The sequence below is a fragment of the Rhodnius prolixus genome, unplaced genomic scaffold (assembly GCF_049639745.1).
Source record: "Rhodnius prolixus isolate KJV_2025 unplaced genomic scaffold, Rpr scaffold_30, whole genome shotgun sequence".
Lineage (NCBI taxonomy): Eukaryota > Metazoa > Arthropoda > Insecta > Hemiptera > Reduviidae > Rhodnius > Rhodnius prolixus.
Window position 1 is genome coordinate 267,992 of NW_027411638.1, and position 25,518 is coordinate 293,509.

Sequence of the window (25,518 nt, forward strand, 5' to 3'; positions counted from 1 at the left end):
ATTTTTTTAAACCAATTTATTTAATAAATAATATTTTAATTTCTTTTAAAGTTTAAAGCCTTGAACCCAATAAATGAATCAGCTAAATCAAATATAGTGTATAACGAAAACAAAGTGGAAGTCTGAGTTCTCAATACGGAAGTGATAAATAAAACTGTTATTGCATAAAAGTCTGAAACGGTCAGAAACAGATAAAAAAACATGCGTGCTATGACAAATAGAATCCACAATATTATCCATTTCGGCGTTTCTAACTGTATTTTCACGATTTTTCTTCATATTCTGCATTTTAGCAACATATTCTACTTTCGCAACTTATACAGGTACTTATACAGATGGCATTGCCTTACAATTAAGTGAAATGGTAAGTTAGAGAGAAACCCCAGAAACTATAATAAGATTTCCGAGAAAAACATGTTATTCCGAGAAAAATAAAAATCGTGAATGTGCACGTTTGCAATAATTCTTATATGGCGTTACTATTTTTTTTTTTACAATCAAGTCTCTTTACCAATTTCTGTGTAACTCATTACTATCTAAGTATGCAATTCGCATCGAACATGGCATGAAGGAAAAAAAAAACAGCACAGAACGGAAGTGGTTCTATCCATGGAGAACAATAATTGCATTCTTAGAATCCACCGGAAATTATGCATTCCTTCTAACTCCTTATACAAAGAATCAGAAACTTCTCTCTCTTAACACTTCGTTATAACCTGCTCCTTTTTTGCAACTAAAACACAATTCAATAGTTATTTGCGGCTTTACCACAATAGTCGAGTGAAATATATCTCCTTCCATTATTTACTTAGTTAAAAGAGGCAAAATTGTACCTATAAAAACAGTAAAATTTGAAGCAATTATGTTCAAACTCGCAATTTTAACAAAACATTAAATTCTCGTGAATTCTACATAGATGTAGATTACTACATCACAGAAAATTATATTTTAGAGTGAAGCTTTATAATATATCTCCTAGAACTGCCCAAAACTTTTTTGGCCCAGAGTTACTTTTCAATAGATGTTAGTTCTGTGAAATTTATAAAAGTAATGGATTCATCTTCAAAATAATCTCGCCATGATTATTTGTTTTACATTTCAGTTATCCTGTAGTAACTGTACTATCAAATGTGTTGTACTACACTGTTTCCTTGTACTTCTCAAAAGGTTTTAATTAAAAACGTTTTTAAGATATTGTATTGTAAGAGTTAACTCCCTCTGTTTGCCTTTGGGCTTTAGAATCGTCCGATTTTGTTCTATAAATTGGAAAAGAAAATAGGGAAGGCCATGCTAAAGTAAATGTAATTTATGGCGCGAAAATTTCGTGAGATGAGAGAGTGCTTTTCGGTTTGAGCAATGCAAACAGAATCAACAATTGATGCAATAGAAAAGGACAAATTCGTGGATTTATCCCTGGCCCAGAGAAATATTTACTTATTAAAGGGACCGTTTGGTTCAGATATATGTATAAGGTTGAATAATATAAAAAATATATATATTTTTGGGTGAGAAAAGGAACTTACTACCTTTACAATACTGTGCCCATTTTGAATAATAATAAACAATATACCTATAGGGTGTTCAGTATAAGACTACCGTTACTTCGGGAAGTGATTCTGGGTATCATTTGCAACAAAAAATCTATATAAACTATGGCTCGATTCGGCTCCGTTTTATAGATATTTTTAATTTTATGTTTTTTCAAGGTATTGCTACTTTTTACCAAATAGTTATCTATATTTCTCAAACTATTAAAGCTAAAGCAATTTCAATAAGCTCATTAGAAAGAAGGTTAAATTTCCTTTTAAATAAGCTAATTTATATTTCAAAATAATCATATCAAGTATTTCACTTTCTGGCCCAAACATAACAAATAGCAAATTTCTATTTTTTCCCCCAAAACTTTGACATCATTTTCGTTAAAAATATTATATAAGTTTAAAATGTGCACTATTCATGAAAAACATCTACATACAAACACCTTTCGAAAGGTATATCAAGAGTAGTGGTTTTTCTTAAAAATTGATACAGAAATTTCTCATTAATTAAAAAAAATAGGAAGATGCAGGGTCGGCTTTGGTGGATGGAATACTTCACCGGACCGCCTGTACTCCTCCATCATCATCTTAGCATTCGGAAAACGCCTATCAGGAAAACATCTAGCATACTCCCGTCTAGCTTCTCCAACATTCCTCCTACATTCGAATATGTTGACACGATGATAGTAAAACGACAACTAAATATCTAATGAAAATGCAGTCTTTAAACTATCTTTTCTTGTTGTATTTATTTATTTAGAAGCCGTATTAGGATAAAACATGTCAGTTTGGGGATTAGAGCGATAAGTAAGTTCTCGGCTTATTCATAAACTTTTCGCAACATGTTAATTCCAAAAGTTTATTGTGTAGTTCAAGAAAATCTGTGTTTTATTCACATTATGTAGCATATCTTTTTAATTAACTAAAGAATAGCACGCAGTTCTTTCGAAATGGGTACCTAACCTTTATTTAACCTCATATACCATTTTCATCTTTTTAATTTATTTTATTATTTATAATATAAATATAATATTTTTGAATATAGTTCTTAAATTAATTAATTATTAAATTACAGGTTTGCAAGAAATTGTACTGGATTTGATGTTTCTGATCAATTATATTCTTATGGTAGATGAATTCCTTTCATAATGCCGATGCTGCATCTTCCTATTTTTTGTAATTAATAAGAAATTTCTGTATCATATTTTAAAATAACCACTATTCATGAAATACCTTTCGAAAGGTGTGTATGTAGATGTTTTTCATGAATAGTGCACGTTTTAAACTTATAATATTTTTGACGAAAATGATGTCAAAGTTTTGGGGAAAAAAATAGAAATTTGCTATTTGTTATGTTTGGACCACAAAGTGAAATACTTGATATAATTATTTTGAAATATAAATTAGCTTATTTAAAAGGAAATTTAATCTTCTTTCTAATGAGCTTATTGAAATTGCTGTAGCTTTAGCAGTTTGAGAAATAGAGACAACTGTTTGCTAAAAAGCCTTGAAAAACATAAAATTTAAAATATCTATACAACGGAGCAGAATGGAGCTATAGTTTATATAGATTTTTTTTTTTTTTTGCAAATGATGACCAGAATCACCTCCCGAAGTAACGGTAGTATTATGCTAAACAGTAACATTTAGTAAAAGTCGGAGTCTGAAGAAAACTTTCGAGAATTGCACTAATACATGTGGGTTCTTCACTACAGATTGTTTAGTAATTGCATTTAGCTGGATGGATACAATGTGTTCTTCAAGAACAAAGAAGGTGGATTATGTCTGAATCGGAAATTCACGGCATAGTTAGGGACTGTCTGCTATAGCATTGTGCTAAGACAAGAAAGAAATAAAATAATAGTAGCTTTTTAGGCAAACTAGACACCTGCCTCAGCAATCTGTTGACCTTCTGGCACGGCCAATATGTTCCCAGAATCTGACATCTTTCTTTTTATTTGGCTGCAGATCCTTGATAGTTAATGTTAGGTATACTCTTTGCTGCTAATATACTGATAGAAAACTGTGGCCATAAAAAACAGATGGAAAGGAAAACATCAATCAAGGTTATAAATGGTTATATAGCTAAATATGATTTACATAGTACGACTGAATTCTGCCATATTATTAGCAAAGTTTTAAATACTAGTCATTATGAATTTGTTCCTATTTTAAAGCACACAATCGGCTGAAAATAGACACAAACGAACGAATTGCAACTCCACAAGATGGCCAAATCAGTTTTATAGTTTCATTCTCCAGATTAGGTCGTTTCAAACTAATTAAATCAAAGGACCATCTGCATATTGATTGAAATAACTTCTTAGAATCTCTGAAATATGTTTTCAGGAAGAAACGTTTGAATTCGTCAGATGTGTCTGATATTTGTCAAACATAATGGGAAAAAATAATTTTTCCCAAAAGTATCGTTAATTCGCTTGAAATACCTGGTATTGATTACTCGGTACTTTATTCACAATTTTGGTATAGCTAAGAAAGATTCATTAAACACTTTCAGGACCTCAGTTGAAAGTCTAATTGCTAATAATCCACTAGCTGTTAGAAGCCTGATACATTTATTCTAACTGCATTTTGCATTTTCAGACAAAAAACATGAAGAAGGAGAATTGAGGTTATACAGAAGTCGAGGAGTTTCTAGGAACAATTGCATTACTAATTTTATTATTGCTCCATTGAGTACTTCCTGCGGCAGAACTGTACTAGCAATAACATTCCTTTTTTATTATTTACGACGCGGACAGCACACGCAGGACTTGAGTATTGATTCGCCAGAGTGCAAACAATGGTTACATATTTATTATTCGAAGAATTATAATTTTATAATTCAATATATCCTTAGTGTTGCTGTAAATAGTGATACAAAACGTAAGTCCAATGAAGGATTATTCTGGTAGTATTGTATAGCAACTACTAGTTATTGCTAAAGAAAACTGTAAGTAAAAAATGTAATAGCATTTCCCAAAGTGTCGTCCAAAACAACTTCCAAAATGTTTTGAAACACTTCTTCATTCAATGGCTAATCTTCATTTACGTATTGCAATTATTACAATACCAAATAAACCAAGTAGGTGTATGGGCCCAGCAATAAAAATAACACTTGCATTACAGATAAGTGTATGTGATTGGTTATCAAGAGCTAGATACACTATCATAAGATTTGGAAGGATGTTTTTTAGCTAGGAATTTAAAATTCTAGCCCCCAAGAAACTTCTGGATTGTTTTTTTTACAGAAAAATAGTTTTCAAATGATAGTTTAATAGTTTTTAAATAATGTTCAATGAAATCAGTGAAATCATTTTTGAGATAAAGTACAAAATATTCATGGTTCAAGTGAATTTTAACGGAAAATTGTTTCAAATATAAGAGATAGATTTATATATTGTGTATTGAATATATTTATGAAGTTTATTCAAAATCATTGGAGCCATTTTGTAAAAGTTGCCAAAAAAAAAAAAACTCAGACAACTTTTCCATATTTCCTTAGAAAAATCTAAAAAGATAAATAAATACGTTAAGCAAACCTATCGCATGTTGGACATTGAACTGGTAGCAACAATACAGCTTCAACTTTAATTTTTCGATTAAATTCAAACTAAGGTGCGTGACTGTGCGAGTAGTTGAGGTTATAGGAAGCGGAACAATTCACCGCTTGCTCTCCAGTAATGACACGTCGACACATGAGGAGGGGCCCCGGTTCTGGAAGGTCCGAGGTAATACCAGCAAAATGCTTCCAAATCAATAAAATTGAGCCCAACTAGAGGGATATTCACGCTAAACTTCTTACTGAATTTTTTATCAATTTTGCTGGCGATATTTTTCACCATTCTCGGAAAGTTGGCGAACAGCTGTTAGAGCTGGGGATATACGTGCAACCACCATATTGATGGATTATTGATATACACCGGACCAAACCGGCCATACAGTTGGGTATGAAAAATATTTACTGACATTCTATTACTGATGGTTGGGGACCAGAGCGACACTAATTGGTAGTTGGAAGTTAAGCCCCGCCTTAAAAATAGGCGATTACCTTACTTTTACTGATGGTTGCTACCAATAGGGTCGCTCTAATTTAGGATTAAAACGCTTAGGTTTAGGGTTAAAATTAAGTAATGGCACATAGCTTGATCATAACAAAAACCAATAAGTATACCAGTGATGGACAAGACCCATACTGACCAACATACAAATTTAGGAAGTCAAAATCCAAAACAATAGTAATATCTATAAATAAAACTATAAATGAAAGTCGTAAAACTAATGAAAAATTGGGAATCACATACATTGATCAGAAAAACTGTACCTGCAAACTAACATTCCTAGTGATGGCTGGTACCAATTGAGTCCATCAAATTTAGAAATGAAAAGTAGGAAAGAAAGAAAATAATGAATAGTACAATAAAGGCCGTACAAAGTAGGAAATAAAAGTTCTAAAACAATAACGAACTATAAAATAGCACATAAATTACGCAAAAAAAAAGATACATCTGTCGCAAAACCCCCAAAAACAATGTAATTAGTGCATAGTAAAAGTAGAGTCACACTAAATAAGAAATGAAGATTCTAATAAAAAGCAAAAATTAAGAATTGTCACATACATTGAGCAGAAATAAGTTACTTTTTGTTCCTACACACCGAAATCAAAGCCAGCGATGGATCGTACATATAGGGTCGTCCTAATTAGGGAATGAAGGTTCTAAAACAAAGGAAAAATTGGGAATTGTCTCATAGATTGAGCAGAAATAAGTTACTTTTTGTTCCTACACACCGAAATCAAAGCCAACGATGGATCGTACATATAGGGTCGTCCTAATTAGGGAATGAAGGTTCTAAAACAAAGGAAAAATTGGGAATTGTCTCATAGATTGAGCAGAAATAAGTTACTTTTTGTTCCTACACGCCGAAATCAAAGCCAGCGATGGATCGTACATATAGGGTCGTCCTAATTAGGGAATGAAGGTTCTAAAACAAAGGAAAAATTGGGAATTGTCTCATAGATTGAGCAGAAATAAGTTACTTTTTGTTCCTACACACCGAAATCAAAGCCAACGATGGATCGTACATATAGGGTCGTCCTAATTAGGGAATGAAGGTTCTAAAACAAAGGAAAAATTGGGAATTGTCTCATAGATTGAGCAGAAATAAGTTACTTTTTGTTCCTACACACCGAAATCAAAGCCAGCGATTGATCGTCCATATAGGGTCGTCCTAATTAGGGAATTAAGGTTCTAAAACAAAGGAAAAATTGGGAATTGTCTCATAGATTGAGCAGAAATAAGTTACTTTTTGTTCCTACACACCGAAATCAAAGCCAGCGATGGATAGTACATATAGGATCGTCCTAATTGGGGAATGAAGGTTCTGAAACAAAGGAAAAATTGGGAATTGCCTCATAGATTGAGCAGAAATAAGTTACTTTTTGTTCCTACACGCCGAAATCAAAGCCAGCGATGGATCGTACATATAGGGTCGTCCTAATTAGGGAATGAAGGTTCTAAAACAAAGGAAAAATTGGGAATTGTCACATACATTGAGCAGAAATAAGTTACTTTTTGTTCCTACACACCGAAATCAAAGCCAGCGATGGATCGTACATATAGGGTCGTCCTAATTAGGGAATGAAGGTTCTAAAACAAAGGAAAAATTGGGAATTGTCTCATAGATTGAGCAGAAATAAGTTACTTTTTGTTCCTACACACCGAAATCAAAGCCAGCGATGGATCGTACATATAGGGTCGTCCTAATTAGGGAATGAAGGTTCTAAAACAAAGGAAAAATTGGGAATTGTCTCATAGATTGAGCAGAAATAAGTTACTTTTTGTTCCTACACACCGAAATCAAAGCCAGCGATGGATCGTACATATAGGGTCGTCCTAATTAGGGAATGAAGGTTCTAAAACAAAGGAAAAATTGGGAATTGTCTCATAGATTGAGCAGAAATAAGTTACTTTTTGTTCCTACACACCGAAATGAAAGCCAGTAATGGATCGTACATATAGGGTCGTCCTAATTAGGGAATGAAGGTTCTAAAAGAATGGAAAAATTGGGAATTGCCTCATAGATTGAGCAGAAATAATTTACTTAATTATAATTTACACACCAAAATAATAGTTAATAATTCATCGTACTTCTAGGGTCACTCCATTCAGAAATAAAAGTGCAAAAACTCTAGAGCAATAACACTTCTGAAGCAATAAAAACAATATTTATTGTCAAATAGGTTAACAAGAAAAAATTTACTTACTATAATTCACAACAAAAACCTATGCTAATGATGGTGACCAATGTGATCGCACAAAAGTTAGGAAAAGTAGAAAGTTGCACATAATATGATCAGAAAAACATTAATATCTGTCTCTTACAACTAAAATTTAGGCTATTGATGAATGTACAATTAATATCGTGTAACTATAAAAAAAAGATTAAAACATATTGAGAAAATTAAGAAATGATGCATAGTTTGGCCTTATAAATGGTAATATTATTCGCTGACTACCAAAAACTATGCCAATAATAGTTGGTACAAATAGCGTCGCAAAAAATTTGGAAAAACTATAACTTTAAAACCTTTACGAAAAATTGGGAATTTTATACAAAGTACGGCTAGACAAATACTAGTGCCATTCACCTCTTGAATCTAAGCCAGTTTTGAATGTTACAAATAAGTTTGCCCCAATTTGGAAATGCCATTACCAAAAAGTATAGAATAAGGAAGAAGTTTCAAGTAGTATGATTATAAAAATAGTAACTTTTGTCTTCCACTACCAACATCAAACGCTAGTCAAACATTAAAAACGCTGATTGAAAAATTCAAACGCTTGTTTTCATAAATTAAGCCGCCCAAAGTTGTAAATATACTTTAAACGAAAGGTGTAAGCAAGTGTCACAATGTTATCTTCACACCGAATAATAACGCTCCTCCCACTATAACCAGACTTCCTCACTGATATCTTCCGCTAACTTAAGCTGCACATCAGCAAGAGACTTAAATGGAACTCACATACTTACAAGACAAGGAATGAACACATGCTACAGAGTTCTAATAAAACTCTTGGATGGAAGATCCACTTTAATACAACGTAACAAAGACCTTATATACAAATCACTCATTAAACCAATTTGAACTTTGAACTGTGGAGTTCCACCAAGCGTTCCAACCATAACAATCCAAAATCCTCCAAACTCAATGCTCCATTTTATGTATCCATCCGCACCATTCACACGATTACCTAAATATCTCGTTCCTAACAAAATTAAATAAACTTCGATACCTTACGTTCCATAAAACATTTTGAATGTCACCTAGTATGGCCAACTAAATGCTAATTTTGTGTCTCTAACCACTAAATCTGTATCATTGCTAATTGTTACAAATTAAGTCGCCGAAATCTGGAAGTACAACTTCAAAACCTATAGAAAAATTAGTGTCACTTTATACCTGTTGACGGAGAAAAATAGAAACATTTGTCTTTCTCAACTAATATTTAAGCCAGATGTGTTTGTTACAAAATTAACTCACCCAAATTTCGAAATACAACTTCCAAAACTAGAGACAAATTTGGAATTTTCACCTAGTTAAACAGAAAAATAGAATCTTTAGTTTATCACTGCTTTGCTAGTGAAAAATGTAATAAATAAGTCGTCAAAATACTGGATAAAGTTACAATCTATTCTGACAGTTCAACATACAACGGCAGTTAACTCTGAAAGTTGATATTCTTTTGGCTGATTCGCGGGTATTCAGCTAACAAGAGGTGAATTGTTACTTCCAACTCGGTATTGAATCGTTTCTTTACTTAAATTGTATTAAGTTGGCAAAACCGACTCACTTACCACTTTAGAAGGTTGCTTACGGCTACATTTCGTTGAAGACTTCCCCTAAACCACGTAATTAATTACCTTGACAGAAAGTTCCAGAAACAAAAGACTTAATGTCATAATTTAAAGTCACTCTCCAGGTTAATGGTTTTTGAATTTAACAACTTCCTGCCATGTTAATGAAATATTCTGCACCATAGTAAATCCAAAATTCCTAATTATGGAAACAAAATTTTTGAAATCGAATAGTTTGTACAGAAATGTAGATAGGGCTACTTGTTAAGATTTTCTTGGATGAATAAGGTCGCGAGATCAAATTCCGGTCTTCCAACCTTATCAACCACTGACGTCAAACGCCCTTTAAAGATAAACACCGCCCATGACAGAGTTTCTTTGAACCTTTTATTAATATCTCGCACTGACCAGAAATAACGAGCAAACTTGATGTAGTTCTGGTAGAGATAATAAATTACTAGAAAGAATTAATATTAAAGAACTAACCATAAATGATGGTGACAATACACTGTGAATGCGACTTAAACTCAAGGTCCCAATTTCAAAATTAACTTTTACTTTCTTGTGTCAGAAAACACCTTAATTTATTTTTTTATATTATTATTTTGTACATAATTAATGTTGCAAACTCTATTGTAACAGGTTGTTAAGAATAAGCTGTGAATACATAAATATGTTTAATTTCACTCATAAATATCTATATATAACTTTAGTTTTTAACTCTTCTTTTTCAGAAAATATTCATTTTGGAGCAGTTATGGAGGAGTTAAGCACACTTAACTCTAATTACCATTTCACCGTATTGTACTGCATTATTACCTCTGCGAAATCTCGTTTCCCTCTACTGTTGTGAACTTTTATTATAGTAGTGCCAACTATTTAATACAAATTTGATGTTGAAAAAATATATCAGAGATTATAGTAAGAGATACGTGTGATTGTTTAAGAAAAGCGAGCATTTCCGATGAAATGTACTAACAACATCCCATTATTTGCATTGAAAATTGAAGAAATAAAACGACTGAAGCTGTTACAAAATTAAATTAATAAAAGAACATTTTGCGAATGTAAAATTTCTAATTTGTGTAGTGTATTTAGAATGAACTTATGTGCTCCCTGTGCAGTCTGTCGGCAGAGGGTTGCATGCAACCAGGTGTCTCCTAGCACGATTGGGGTTCTAGTTCTACTCGCCAGTAGGCCTAGTGAACCATTCACCACTTCTACTGCAGTTACTGTAATTTTCATTGACAAGATTGTTCAAAATTCTAATTGTGACTAAATGTTAATTACGCCTTCCTTCCCTATATCGTTCATAATTGCAAAAGTACTTTTAAGAAAAATTTGACATTCCAGAACCCTATACAATATTAGAAGTATACAAAAAAAAAATTTAAGCTATCGCCTATTTTTTTTTTAGGCGGAGCTTAACGTTCAATTATCAAAAATTAGGCGAAAAACGAGGGCGAAACTTCAAACCTTACTATTAACCGAACACTAGACGAAACACGCAGACTCTGCTGAACAGTGTACACCAAGAAATTGCATGAATTTAACGAGCATGTTGCATGTTCTCTTGCTATTTAATGTGTCCTTCTTAATATTTCACTTATTTACGCATTATTTTTTTTAAAAGTGATTAGAATCACATGTTTCTAAATATTTAAATCAACAATAATTATTTCCCAGTACAAATGAACTAACAGTTTTAAATTCTAATAAAATATATTATCCGTTCTAAAACATTGCCTATTAGATTTTTACAACATTACCTCTGCACAAAATATACAGAACTATTAAATACGTACAAGTATGCTAATTTTTTAAAAAAAACTGTTTTTCACTGTTCATAAACATTCAAGTCACAAATACATGGGTAAAGCTATAAAAACCAGTCAGTAAAATAGGTATATGACAGAAACATAGTTGAAAATCAATCAAATTAACTGCAACAAACTGACGAATCAACTTTTTTGTAAAAAAGAAAAAAGAAAGCACGCCAGCCACGAAGGATAAAATTAGCGATATTTGCTAATAAATAAAAACTTAGTTACAAGCTGGACTTGTAAAACTGTCTCAGTGCGCTCGTCACCATATTAACGCTGCCCCTTATTGAATATATGCTATATGCAAAGCATCTAAGCATTTAGAATAACTCTAAGACTTTAAATAAAATGTTCACAACAGATTTCAACAAACTAAAAGAGATCACAAATGAATACATTGTATTTCAGGTATATTCAGGAAATTTGAAATAATCTTAATAATTTTTGGGAGCTGAATATAATGTTCATTGAATCGTACTACACAAACCAAATGAGTTTTGGAGCCAGGACAAAGGGGATGTCTGTGTTTATAGTAACACCTGCCACTTCTCCATTTAAATGAGGCTGGACACACCAAACTAACATTGCAGCTTCACATTCTAGGCATCATCAACAGAAGGAAATGAATAGATTACAATGCAAGCAGCCTTACTATAACTTCACCTTCATAAGAGAAATTATTGTAGAGATTATTGTTTCAAACCTCTACAGAAAGAAATAGTATTATTATTATTTATTTTACTTCTTTAGTTTTAATTAGATAGTTTTTGGTTTGCAAAACTTGAAAAACGAAAAATTTAACAAAGTTCTAGACCATTTTCCTCGCTCACACGTTACTGCCGATTATGTACGTATTTATTCCAATAAAACAAAAAATCATAAAAGTTCGTTTAAAAGCATCGCCCAAAAAAGCCCTTTTTAATTTGTTAAGCTTTCCATATTAACAAGCAAGTATACAGCACTTTTTTTTAAGATTATCTATTTGGATTTTTCAACTGAAGAACATGTTTTAAGCTCCTTAGGGTTTAGTATAGGGATTATCACTGACTTAGATTAGTCTTCTAAGTAGGGATTTTGGGTAGGATTTCGGCTTGATTACTTCTTTTTTTTTGTCTAGGAGTCTCTTAACGCTCATCGTTCGGTAATGTGTCCGTAACAAGAGAACACTGTCCGAGGGTCTGCTGTATCCAAAGAAAGTCAGATGTTTGATCCACTTGAAACAATAAATGGTCAGCTTAGGTGTTAGACAGGAGATGTTTTCAAAGAAAATGGATGAAATCGTAGCATAAACATGATTGTTACGGTTATTGTTAATCCATATTATTTATCTATATTTAAACTGTAAAATAACTATGGCGTATAAAACTTGTTAAGACAGATCACTTACGAAAGATGACAAATGTTATTCACAATGGAGTTTGCATCAATTTAATCATTGATACAGTAAATTAATTACCCGCATGATGGGCACATCAAGGAAGCAGTGTATGATCGTAGTCTTCTATGAGTAGACTGGCTGGAATTGAATTGAATTTGCCCCAGATAAATAACAACCAGTAGGCTAAGCAGTGCTTCGCTCCTACCATCTTCATTACTACACCGTATTTACAAACAGATTCTTTATTATTATTAATATTTTAATTATCACAACAAAATTTTGGGAACAAATTGGTCTCTGTAATGTATCTAAATTAAGTAAAATAAAACTAGACATCCTATATCGACTTGTATTTCACGATTTTCACTATTGCACGATTTAAGAAACACTGCTCTTAGGGACCTAAGAGGTACTGATTACTGGACACGCGCCTTGTAGTTTGTAACTTTGGCAACATGAACAGTAACTAAGTAGATACAGGGTAAAAAAAATTATGAGGAATCTATAGCACACTATCTTAGAAAAATGGCCATGTAGACATAGTAACAAGATTATTCAGAGGGAATTTAAACTTCGTTGTTCTAAAGGTTCACATATTGGTCATTTTAATTGAATCTTTTTCCTATGGATAAGTTATTTATTGTATAAGTGTGGATATTTTGGAGTTTTTAGCCAAGAGCCTAGGTTTTGCGAGCCCCAAGCAAAGCAAAAACACTGGTCGTGGGAAATAAAACACTTCGCACTTTGTTGTAAAAAAGAAGATAAAATTAAAGTATTAACTTATTTATTGTTATTATTACTTTTATGGCAAGCTACAACGCAAATAGAGTTTTCGGTCAAAAAATAAGCACTTAGAAATAAAATAGAACATACTTTCATGAACAAATATATGTATAATAAGCTGGAAGAATTTGTAGACATTTTTATCACTGTATATTTCTCATGTAGCTTTCTGAACGGAAGAAACATAAATAAAAAGGTTATTTAACCCGTTGCCGCAAATGACGGCTATAGCCGTCCGATCTTTGTTGATATGTAGGCAAACGACGACTATAACCGTCGTGCACATTTTAATTAATAAAAAAAAGTACAGCGTTAGTACGAAGTGTACTAACGCATACACTTGTTAATTATTGAATTAGTAAAGCAAATGCTGTATAGTCGTCACGACGGTCATAGCCGTCATTTGCTCTGGAAAGAGAAAAAATGACATGATGAGCAAATGACGGTTATAGCCGTCGAGAGGTTTTTTGGAAAAACCGTGGCCAAATGTGATAATCTTTACTTCCAAACATACAACTTACACTTGATTCCATCTGGCAGTCATAAACAATTGAGAAAAAAATAGTGTGTTTCTGAGCACGATCATCAAATTAAAAGTGTGCGGCAACGGGTTAATTTATCCAGTTTATTGAAAGCAAACGAATCCAACCAATTTTGCTCAATTTCTGAGCATTAATTAACTGAATTAATAATTATTCAGTAGTTGATTTTTACGTGCACAGAACTTATCTGACTGAATTTTACAGAATGCTCTTTTAAAGTTAGGATAACAGTTTTTCGAGTATCCCCAGTCTCAATTAACTTATAACTAATTCTGTGTTTTATAATATTTCAACTAAAATTCAAAACCTATATTTCTCCGATCAAAATTACTAATTTCCCTGGTTTGTTTTTTAACTTTTCCCAATATAATGTGCATTTCTTTGGTTAACCTTTAATTAATATTCTAGGATAATTCAAAAATCTCAGATTTTCTTCCTTTATATTCCAACTTGTTACTTATACTTCCATCTGTTGAAATTATTCAGTCAATACAAATTTTTATGACAATCTTTTGTTCTGTTCTTCTGTTTAAACCATTCACAAAAAACTATTCCGATCACAAATGCAGGATACGTATAATTTGGAGTATTTCCAGGCCATTTTTGTGTCAATTTAAAAACAAAATAAAATAACTGGTAGATAATTATATTAATATTGCAGTCAAAATATGAATTGAAGTTAAAAAGTTATAGTTTTCAAGCAATAAAATATAGCATAAAATAATTATATAGTTTAAAACACACACCATGCACATATTAAACATATTCTAAAAAAACAGTTTTTCGTAGGCAACCTTCTCAAAAGCGCTATATCAGTCAAGGTAACAATACATCCTCTTACATCCTCTGATTAAGAAAAAATGATAATCCGATTGTTAATACGCGATGGATCTTATAAAATAATTATTAATAAAAAAAAACAGTAATAAATATGGAATTATTAATGAAAAGTAGGATTGTAAAGGGCAATTCTACTAACAGACTTCAAAAAGTTGGGCGCCTTTGTTATGGAACAAATTTAAAACCTACTTATTCAACCCTACTTCCCTACAAGAATTAAATTTAATATATACTCCCTTTATACATGTTTGCAACTAATTTTATTCTCTCTAATAATAACCAGGTGATAAACCAAAAAAATGCACTGAAATGGAAAGAATAACGGAAAACTGAAGCAACACATGATGAAATCTGTTTTTGCAGTCAAGTAATTGTCTTCAAATTTGAAATTTGAATAACTAATTTAATTCTTGCTAATATTATGTTTGTGATAGAAGCATATATTGCCCTAAAATGTTATTTTAGGAAGGAAACCTAAATAACCACCCTTTACCAAAATTATCTTAAAAAATAATCCTGGAGAAGAAAAGCTGTAAATAAAAGTTATAGGTTATGCAATAAATACATGAAATTTAAAGTAGATTTATGAAGCAGTTTTCGAGGTAAATCGTAAAAAGCCTAAAAATCAATTCAACCAAAATAGTGTCACACTTAGTTTATAAATAATACTAATTTCTTAAAAACTTTTTCATGCACAGTAAAGCTCAAAAAAACTTAATCTCGCTGAAAATCCAAAATCTTTACGATTGCAATACTTCCCTGTTACGAGGGTTAAGATAGAGTCAGTCGAAAAATCATCAGAATAAAAAATCACTTCCCACGATCTTCACAATGGTTTACTTGGCTGAAGTACACATATGTGTACGACTAAGTGGGAAAATTAACAAACATAATGTATTTTCCTTATTTTACGCGTTAAATAAAATTTATCAAGTACGACCAGGGAATCGAACCTAGTATCACAAAACATCTTTAAGATTGGTGTGTCGCGCATCTATCCGCTCGGCTACTGTGGCGCCTAGTAAGTGACCGTATATTTTTAGAAACATAACAAAAGTTTACATATTTATGAAGATTTCTTAACTATTCTCCATAATGACAAGGTTGTGAATACAGTTTATTATTATTATATTTCTTTTCTAATATTCTAATACGCATTTCAGATAAGTTCATTAGTAATTTATTTCTTTTAAGTTTTGCAATTGTTCAGCTATTTTGATTTACTTTATGTTATTTAAAGTTATTACAACTTAACTTTTTTTAGAATTTAATAAAAATAGAATTTTAAAAAAATAATAAATGAATATATATAAGAAAAAAGCTATCCTACTAGAGAAATTTATAAAGCTAGAAGAGAATTATGAAAGGAGGGGTTAGTGTTATGAGCAAGGCCCGCGTCTATAGAATGTACTTTCGTTTCCCCAAGGTCAAGGGCTACGGACCAAGGGGTGTCTGTTTTTTGCTGCCTAGAAATTCGCCCCTCTACCAGTGTCTATTTGCTTCCCCTGTCGAGTCATCCCTTAGTAGACAAGTCTGAAACTCCTAGACAAAGCGTATACAATTCACACACATTCACACACACACACACAAAATCTACAGACGAAGGTCTCTCCTAACTATCGTCTGAGCCTTCCAAAAAAGGGCACTCCTTTTTCGACCTTGGATCAGCCAACCACATATTTGCATTCTTCCTAAATACCCCTTTATTTTTATCATACATTTTATAAAATACCTTTCGAAAAATCCGGTCCCCTTACTTCTTTAATATTTATTATTAGGATTATAATTTTGTTAGTTCCCCAAATAAGAATATATACATACATTTTATTTTAAAAGGAGTAGTGTTATTATTAATTTATTAAAAAGAGGGTGTAAACCACTAGTTTGGCTATGAGAAATGTTTACGATATACCAGTGGTAATTTCGGAGGAAGGAAAAACAGCGCTAGATTTGTATTTGCTGTTTTCCGTGATTTTTTGGACCAAAAAATAAAACTAAATTGGTATAACCACACACACGATTGTTTTGCTGCAATTAACACAAGTTTAAATGGAAATTTTTTTGAATTAAAGATTTAGCTGGTGATGGCAATATAAATATATATACATGGTGGAGATTAAAAATTAACTGTTAAATGTCAAGTTTAGAATTTCAGAGATGTTTACAACGTCTATTTTAATGAAATCGACAATTTAAAGGATTGTTTAAGGAAGAATGAATTTTTGTAATTCATCCCAAATTCCTAAGAAAATGTTTACAAATTTTAGCTCGTATTTTTGAATACGAAAAATTTAAAGAGGCTTTTTCGAGAATTGAAAAAATGAACACTTTTATTTACCGAAATTTTAGTCTCGAAAATGACAATATTAACAAAAGAGAATACTAAGTTTAAGCTAACTGAAATTTTTAATTTCGATATTCCTCACAAATATACCCACACATTTATAGGGAAATTTGGAAATTTCACACGATTAAAATTCATTCTCTTATCAGGAGGAAGATCAGTAAGAACCTGAATTTTTTTTTTGTTTTTAATTCACAAAAGTTAAAAAAAAACTCTTGCGAGCTGTATTTTTCTTTTCTAATTATTATTAGCTGGCTCTTTTTGACTTTAAAAAGAAGGTAATGCCTAAAACAAGTCCTTTGAACACAAGAGAAGCCCAAAATTCAGCTCTGGAGAGAGGTAGATCCTTTCTTAAATTAATTTGCCCACGATAAAAATTTGGTAAATTAAAAGCGAATGTAAACAGAAAATATTTAATTTAACAAAAATGGTTGGAGCCTTTTAATAAAAAATTGCAAGAAATTGAAAACATAAAAATTCATTCTGCAAAGTGGTACCAGCTGAATTTTGCCAAAAAGATTTATTACCAGATCCCGTGATAGCATCTAAACGAAATATCAAATTTGAACTTATTTTCCGGATTTTTAGTTGTACTGTCCACAATAAGAGCCAAATTCTGAACCTAAAAACTTGAAACTCGAGAATATGAGATCTGCACAAATGCGAAGTGAAAGAGATAGAGTAAAATGAAACCCCAAAATTTCTTGGGATTGCGACACGAATATTTCAAAAATTGGTACAAAATTATCAAAAACAAATATTTTCTTTCACTTTAACTTTAATTTAAGCCGTGAAGTCTTGGACCGGAGACTTTTCAATGTACTTGACAGGGGTTTCTTCTTTAAAAGCACTGTCCATCAACAGACTGTGCAAGATCGGCCAAGATCCATACAGCCATTTGTCCTTTCATTTTCTAAAAATGGAAACGGAGAAGTTTCTAACGAATAAAACAAATATTAATGCAAAGTAAAACCGATTAAAATTTGTTTACTATAAGCGCATAATGATAAGGGGTGATGATCCTATATTTTACAGGAAGAACAAGTGGAGGTATCCCCAAATTTTGGAGAAGAACAAAAAAAAACACTCTTAATTAAAATAAATGTTCCAATACATCCTCCCAGGACGAAGGAAACCAATATTTCTAGAAGAAAAACAAAATCATAAAAAGTTTAAATGGTTGCACCAACCTATGGAAGGACCCGAACTAGAAGGAGATTCAAACATGTTCTCGCATCTTGTACCTCAAAACCCCCATAATAAAAAAAAAACCTCTCAGAATCAATTACACCTTAATTGCCCTAATTTCTGTATCTAAACCATACGGTCTACCTTAGTCTTGTCAATTAAGATTAATGCGATTAGCGCATGGTTTTTTAGGATATCCTTGGTTTTGGGAGTGTCCTTTTTTTTTTACCCCATTGGAAGACTGTTAGTTATCCTTCCAGTTATCTCCTTCGTGTCCTAAAAGGAGCTCGCAAGAACTTCCTCTCTTTAGTAGTGGGACAATTAAGATTAAATATTTAGAGCCATTAAATAAAAGGCTTGCTTTGCTGGGATATGGGATTTGCGAAAAAGGTCTATCGTCCTAAAACACAGATGGGTTCTAGGGTCACTTGACGTGGCTAGATGCCTAAAAAAAGCTCTTTTAAAAAATCCTTGAAATACTCTTGATGAGTACGTTAGTTCTGACCATCTCTAAGCCACAACCACACAATCCGATCATAGAACTCCTTGTCTCTGTTCTTTTGATACTGGAAAGACACCTTACTAAATCTCCTATATCTTCTAATTGGACCCCCAGACACTCCAAAATATCCATTAAAATGCTCCATAATTTCTAACAACTCCAAAATTAAACAATCCAACTTAGTCACTTAGGAGAAGAGAGCTTGCTCCGGCTGGATTTTGGGATTAGCCTTCCCCCCAAAAAAAAGGATCAGGCACCCTCCCTGACATTAGACTTGTTTTCTTTTTTTTATTTGTTTACCTCGACTAGGTCGGCTAACCAAGAGCAATCCATGATCTGCAGGATGTTCGCTGTTCACGCCCACCGCGCCAATTGCTCGTATATTTTTTTGTATCTGAATATGCGATTTTTTTTTTTGTAATTTTATTAGTTTTTAATTGAAAAAGGTTAGGATCTTTATTTATTGATATTTTTTTGGTTATTTCGATGTCTTACTAGCACTTCACTTGTGTCACTTTTTATGGGGCTGAACCTTGTCACGAAGGGTTGTAATTTTACTTTTGGGGAGAGATTTAAGAAATTTTAAAAAAATAATTTTGCATTTTTTTTTTTTTTGTTTTGCTCACCGTATTGGCACGCGTTTTCCTAAATCTTGCACTTTTCATCAATTTAATATTTGTGTCCACAACCTTCTCGTGCTGGCTTATTGATGAGTTCCTGATGCCGACGGCTGCTTGCTAGCTGACGCACATTCTTCCACTAACTAACTGACTGTGCTCTTAGTGGTTCAAAGACCCCACAGTAGAACCCCTCTCTTCATCCTTATGTTTGGGGTGATGCAAGTGCTGCCATCTTCCTAGTTCCCCTCTTTTTTTGGCTTAGTTTTTGTAGGGCTGTGTTTTTTTTTTTTATTTATCTCTTTCTATTTCTCCTATTTCTCTTTTTCTCGCTACGTATTTTTTTTTTTCATTTACTTCTTTCCTTAGTAGGCTGCCATGCACGCTAGGGCTTTATAGTCTCGCTAGAATGTAATAGCTGTATTGGTGCGTCCGTACATTTCAGTTGCGTGTGTGAAGAAGCAATATGAACTAGGAGGGGACGGTCTGGAAGAGGAGAGGTTACGCATATATACAAACACAAAGATCGTCGGGCCCTCTAATACAGTGCGTATGAATGTACGCTATATCAAAGTGCGTCTGTATGGCTATGTCTCTTTCGTTCACTCCCTCTATCACGAACACACGCGCACGTACGCACAATCTCTCTCTCTCTCTCTCTCTCTCTCTCTAAAACTAAAGAGAGTCTAGCCAAACCTCCAGACACGCACATTATCTGTGTGTAGCAGTGTTGCACGCCTGGCGCGTACGAGCGTGTATGCACCTATTCGTTCGGCTGTTAACTGCGGTATTACTGTATAGCCCTTTTTCTGACATTATAAAAGTAACGAAAAACCTCTCTGGGCCAATATTCCTGTGTCTTTACCCCCCACCACTTTATTTTTAATAAAGGGCAAAAATAACAAATTTCAAAGGGAAGGTTATCAATTGTTATCTATCTATCTGTCAACCCTATCACGAGGAAACGATGGTTTAATGCAGGTTTTTGAATTTGAGTTTCGACAGAAAATCCGTCCTTAGCGGAAGTTCCAATTCTAGTCAAAATAATGTTTTTTATGAAACTAGCCGACAAACCGGAAGTGACTCGTTGCTTAAATAGATATTCACCATTTCGATTTTCTTGAAAATGGCGTATTTCTTTTTCTTTTTTTGGAACCATAAAAAATTAATAAGTACAAACACTTCTATTTTTATCGTTTTTTTTTTTTTTTTTGAAAAATTCAAATTAGTGAGATGCTGGGATAATTTTAAGAATATTACAAATTTGTTGTCAACAAATTCCAGTCAATCGCAAAGAAGTGTTCCCTAATTACTGACTAACTTGAATCATAATCAAAAAAAACTTTGAAGAGAAACTGCTTCTTGATTTGCAAAGAAATTGTGTCTCAGCTAGAGATCGAACGTCTGAAAATTAAATGGCTAAAAACAGTCAAACCAAAATGGGCAACATTTTTTGAACATAATAAATGGTATTATATTCTCTAATTATTTCAATAAAAATAAGTTTTTGCGATCTTGAACTATTTTACTGAGTTATATCGGAAGGGGCTGTTCTGAGATCCCCCTTAACGCGCACGCGTAAGAGTGAGAAAGTCTGTAGATCTGCAGTTTTATGTAAACCAAAATCTATTACTATGTAATCATAGTAAACCAAAAAAACCAAAAATGATACAAATTGGAGATTACGTTTAAAAGTAACACCATAGAACCCAAGCTAATAGGCTTTTCAACAAAATCAGCCATCCAAAAAAAAATTCTAATTTTTAGTGCATCAGATATTCACGAAAGTGCCATGTTACTGGTGGTTTTTTTAAAAATAGTTTTTTAGTACTTTTATCTCTTAAAAGACGCTTGATCGCTATCAAGTTATTAAATATTGTGAGCTTGCAACGTTAATGGTAAATTTTTATCCTTTATTTAGGAACCACAATGAAAGGCTTACGAAAAAATTAGCCAATAACAAGCGCTACTTCGAGAACTGCTTCAAGATATTCTAGTAACTAATTGCACCAATTAAATACAAGTAAAAAAAAAAAAATTGTAGTTACACTAAAATTTTTGGAGTCTTATTTGTGTGTAACTATTTGGGTGCCCTTATCTCTAGCTTTGTGGATTTCTTTTATCTGCCCAACAGCTTCACTGGTGCAAGTTCTACTATTTTTGCTTGTTAGTTGATAAATTACTTTTTAAGATAATTCTCTCGAAGCTTTTTTTGGTGAGAGGGACGGAGTTTATCACTTTCCCGATACTTTATCACCTTTAGTGACCCTAAATGTCACTTACTTACCCCTAACTTACTAAATGTTTGGTCGCTTTCAATGTTGTATGGCTTTTTCTACAACAGAAAGAGTTTTGACGGCAGGGTGACGCAACCATACTAATAAACATTTTTCCTGAAAGAAAATACAGTCGAACCTCTCAATAACGGACACTGGCGGGGGAAAGCAAAGTGGCCGCTATTTGGAGGTGGTCGTTAGAAGGAGGTAGGCAAGTTTCATAATGAAAAAATAGGTTTTTTTTTCCAAACATCTATTTAAAAATTGTTTATTATTAATATGTCTAAAAACGTAACATAATTGCATAATTATTGCAGCTATATGATATGCATCAAATTTTTATTAATTATCCAAAAAATTTATCAAAAAACTACATATTATTGACTTAATTAATAATTTTTTTAATAATCATCACATTTATTCACAACAATAATAATTTATGGTAAAATTATCATCATACTATCATCTATTATTAAAAATAAATAGAACAAACCTTTCGGCAAGTTGACAATGGCTCGATTTGGTTTTTGCAAAATCTTCCAACACATTTATTTTCTCTTCTAGAGTTAACCACTTTCGTTTGAGAGACATATCGGAAAAAATAATATTGTTCGTCCAAAGTTATATTGAAAAATGATTAAAATGGTACAAGATGTATGGAGCTTATATAGGAAACTTTAGGAAAAACCAGAAAAAAAACAACAAAAATTTGAGAGGGGATAGTTATTTTGATCACCTCGTCAAATAGAACTTTTAAGAATAAGGTGGTCGTTAGTGGGGAGGTGAAACATATAATCCGTTCCCCAAAATCAATGTCCCGCGGTCGTTATGTAGAGTGTCCGTTAGACTTCTTTTATTATAGAAAGTGTATAGGGGTAAAACGGGGAAATCCAAAAACTGGCCCGTAAATGGAGGTGGTCGCTAGTGCGAGTGTCCTTTATGGGAGGCTCCACTGTAAAATCAAATCTCAAATAAGATAATTAAGATAATTAATTAATAAAGTTTTACACAAATTTAGTATTAATTGAAAGTTACCCCTTGGAGTCTTCATTGAAAAAATTTTTGAACTTCGTAAATATTATATTTCATGAATATTTATTGTTTATTATAAATAATACAGGCATCATTTATCTATCTACTGATCTATTTATCCATCTATCTAGTAAATTTCCACCGTCTTGCATTCCAGTTCTAGGCCACTGGTAGTTAGTACAAGTAAGGCTGGCCCAGCTTTGGAAGTACTAGTACCGAAAAAAAATGTACCCTTTGAAAATTTCCTTTAGTTTGGCCATGAATAGTGGAGTTTTCCCTTTTCAACATTCTATTTCTAGGGCGGGGGTAGTTGATACAAGTCAGTTTGGCCAGTTTTGGAAGTATTGGAAAAAGGGTTATAAATTGGAAATTCCCTTTAGTTTGGCCATGAATGGTGGATTTCTATTACTACAATATTCAATTATATTTTATGCTACAGTTAAATTATAAAAGCAAATCTACCGCTAATGGTGTGGTGACCAAGCGTTAGCCTTTTTTACGTAAATATTCTTTATATATATTTATTATTTATGACACACTTATAGATAAGTTGAAAAAGGCATTATCTATCTATCCATCTATCTTGTCCTTTTTGGTTTAAAAAATTAAAACCAAATTTTTGAATCAGATTTTTTACTAATATTACCAGTTTTTTAGTCCCCTGAGCCAGCAGAATCTGTCTTTAAAGATAGCCTCTGTGCTTGTAAACAAATAGATCCTTACAAAAGAAAAGTCACATAAAGGTGAACTTTACATTTCCAATTGATTCCCACCCGTCTGTAACTTATCAACCAAAGTTACTGAATGAATATTTCTTTTTTTTCGACATTTTTCCCAAAAATTATTACAATTTTTTGGTTTGTTGGTTTAAACTAGGTGTAATATACCAAACTACATTTTTAAATAGGTATAAATATACCAAATATATTGCATATATGCAGGGTCATTTCTTATCGAAAGGTCGACTATTCACTGAACTGCTATTTCAGTAGAATATATGGTTGTTAATATGGTAACTTTTACATGTTAAAAGGATGGATTGTTAAAAAATCAAAAATTTTGAGAGAAATCTCTCCCCAGGGAGTTTTATTTTTTTACTTTTTTTCAAATTAATTGTTCAAAAATAGTACCTACGATTGTTACTAAACTTTAGATTTAAGTTACGAGCTTTTAATTCTACAAATTCCATTCGATTAAAAATATCTGGGCGAGCGCATTTTATTGCAATTCTGGTGAGGCACAACACTGAGGTCGATTTCCCATTTCTAAAGTGTCATTATAAAGCATGATTTTACAAACTGAATAATATGAGTAACAATTAAATATATTTTTGAAAATTTACGAGTTTAAAAATGAATGTAACAGCCAAATTTCTGAATTAAATGAGGTTAAACAAGGAGTTCCGCAAGGATCTGTTTTAGGACCAATACTATTCCTGATATACATTAATGATTTAGACATGGCATTTTCGGGAAAATGCATCTTATATGCTGATGACACCACATTAATAGCAAAAGGCAGGACTGTTGAAGAGGTGACAAAGAAGGCTAATGGTAACATTTCATCCCTCAAAGATTGGCTGCAAAAAAATGAATTATTATTAAATGAGAAGAAAACTCAAAGCCTAATATTTAGCCTGATTGAAAAAAAAGAAGAAGAAACTATAGCATTTCTGGGGGTCACAATAGATTGCAGGCTTACTTGGAAAAGTCATGTACATACCTTGAGTAACCAGTTATCGAAAACTGCGTGAAGAAGTTCCAGCTGAGGTTATAAAGACTGCCTACTATGGTCTATTTCACTCCAGAATGGTATATGGTATTGAGCTATGGGGTGGAATCTCCGAAGCTTCCATTGTATTTAAACTTCAGAAGAGAGCTATTAGAACCATGATGAAGAAGAGAGCTCGAGTCAGCTGCAGGCCTCTCTTCAAAGAATTAAATATATTGACGCTACCCTCAGTATTCATTTTGAAACAAGCACTGTATAAGAAAAAAGAGCCTTCAATTGAAACTAGAGGTGATAAGCATAATCACGATCTACGTAATAAAGATGATATATGCATACCTTACAAACGACTAGTGATGTCCAATCAACTTTGCAGTGTCATGTCGGCGAGAGTATTTAATAAAATTCCTTTAAGTGTAAGACGGTTAAGTGAGAATCACTTCAAACGAACCATTACCCGTTTTTTGATGAGGAACTGCTTTTATGATATAAAAGAATTTATAAACGGAGAGTGGAGTGATGAACATTTCAAACAAGACTGAAAGTTTCAATATATAATATAAAGTTAGTTTTAATACACAGTGCGAAGTCCGTTATTCTAGATTAGTGGCATATAGTTGTTATTGTTTTTATTTTGTTTGACGTGCCTTTTATATTGTATTTATGTACACAGGCAAAAAATAAATAAATAAAATAAAATAAAAAATAAAATGAAGGAATGAATTGTATTAAGAGACACACTGGATTGTTGAGTCATAATCAGAGAACCTGGTAAAACTTTTCTGTCTATTTCATCACTCACTCTTCCATTAAAGTAAAGTAATTGCCTATTTTTTCAGGCAGGGCTTTACGTCCAACTACCAATTAGGTGTCGTGGACGGAGGCGACTAGCAAACATACTTTAATGTAAATTTCTCATATTAACCATTAAATAAAATCCAAGGCCTAAGACCGGGAATCGAACCCAGTACCACAATACATCTCTTAGCTTTACAGGTCTCGCCTCTAACCGCTCGGCTACCGTGATGCCTAATTCAATTGATTTGTGTTTAACATTGAAATGTTTGAGTTTT

General features: G+C 32.5%; 1 protein-coding gene and 1 long non-coding RNA gene across 2 annotated transcripts in view; both read right to left on the bottom strand.

Annotated features, from left to right (window-relative positions):
- Positions 1-19,558, bottom strand: part of LOC141462287 (uncharacterized) — a 41,747-nt gene extending 22,189 nt beyond the window's left edge. The window contains exon 1 of the mRNA XM_074143993.1: positions 19,419-19,558. The gene's annotated coding sequence lies outside the window, so the exon portion shown is untranslated. The remainder of the gene's footprint in view (positions 1-19,418) is intronic.
- Positions 19,559-22,405: 2,847 nt separating this feature from the next.
- Positions 22,406-24,998, bottom strand: LOC141462292 (uncharacterized). Its single transcript, XR_012463184.1, has 3 exons — positions 24,785-24,998; positions 24,440-24,699; positions 22,406-24,296 (listed from the first exon to the last, which is right to left on the bottom strand). It is a non-coding gene; the product is annotated as an uncharacterized lncRNA (long non-coding RNA).
- Positions 24,999-25,518: the final 520 nt, after the last annotated feature.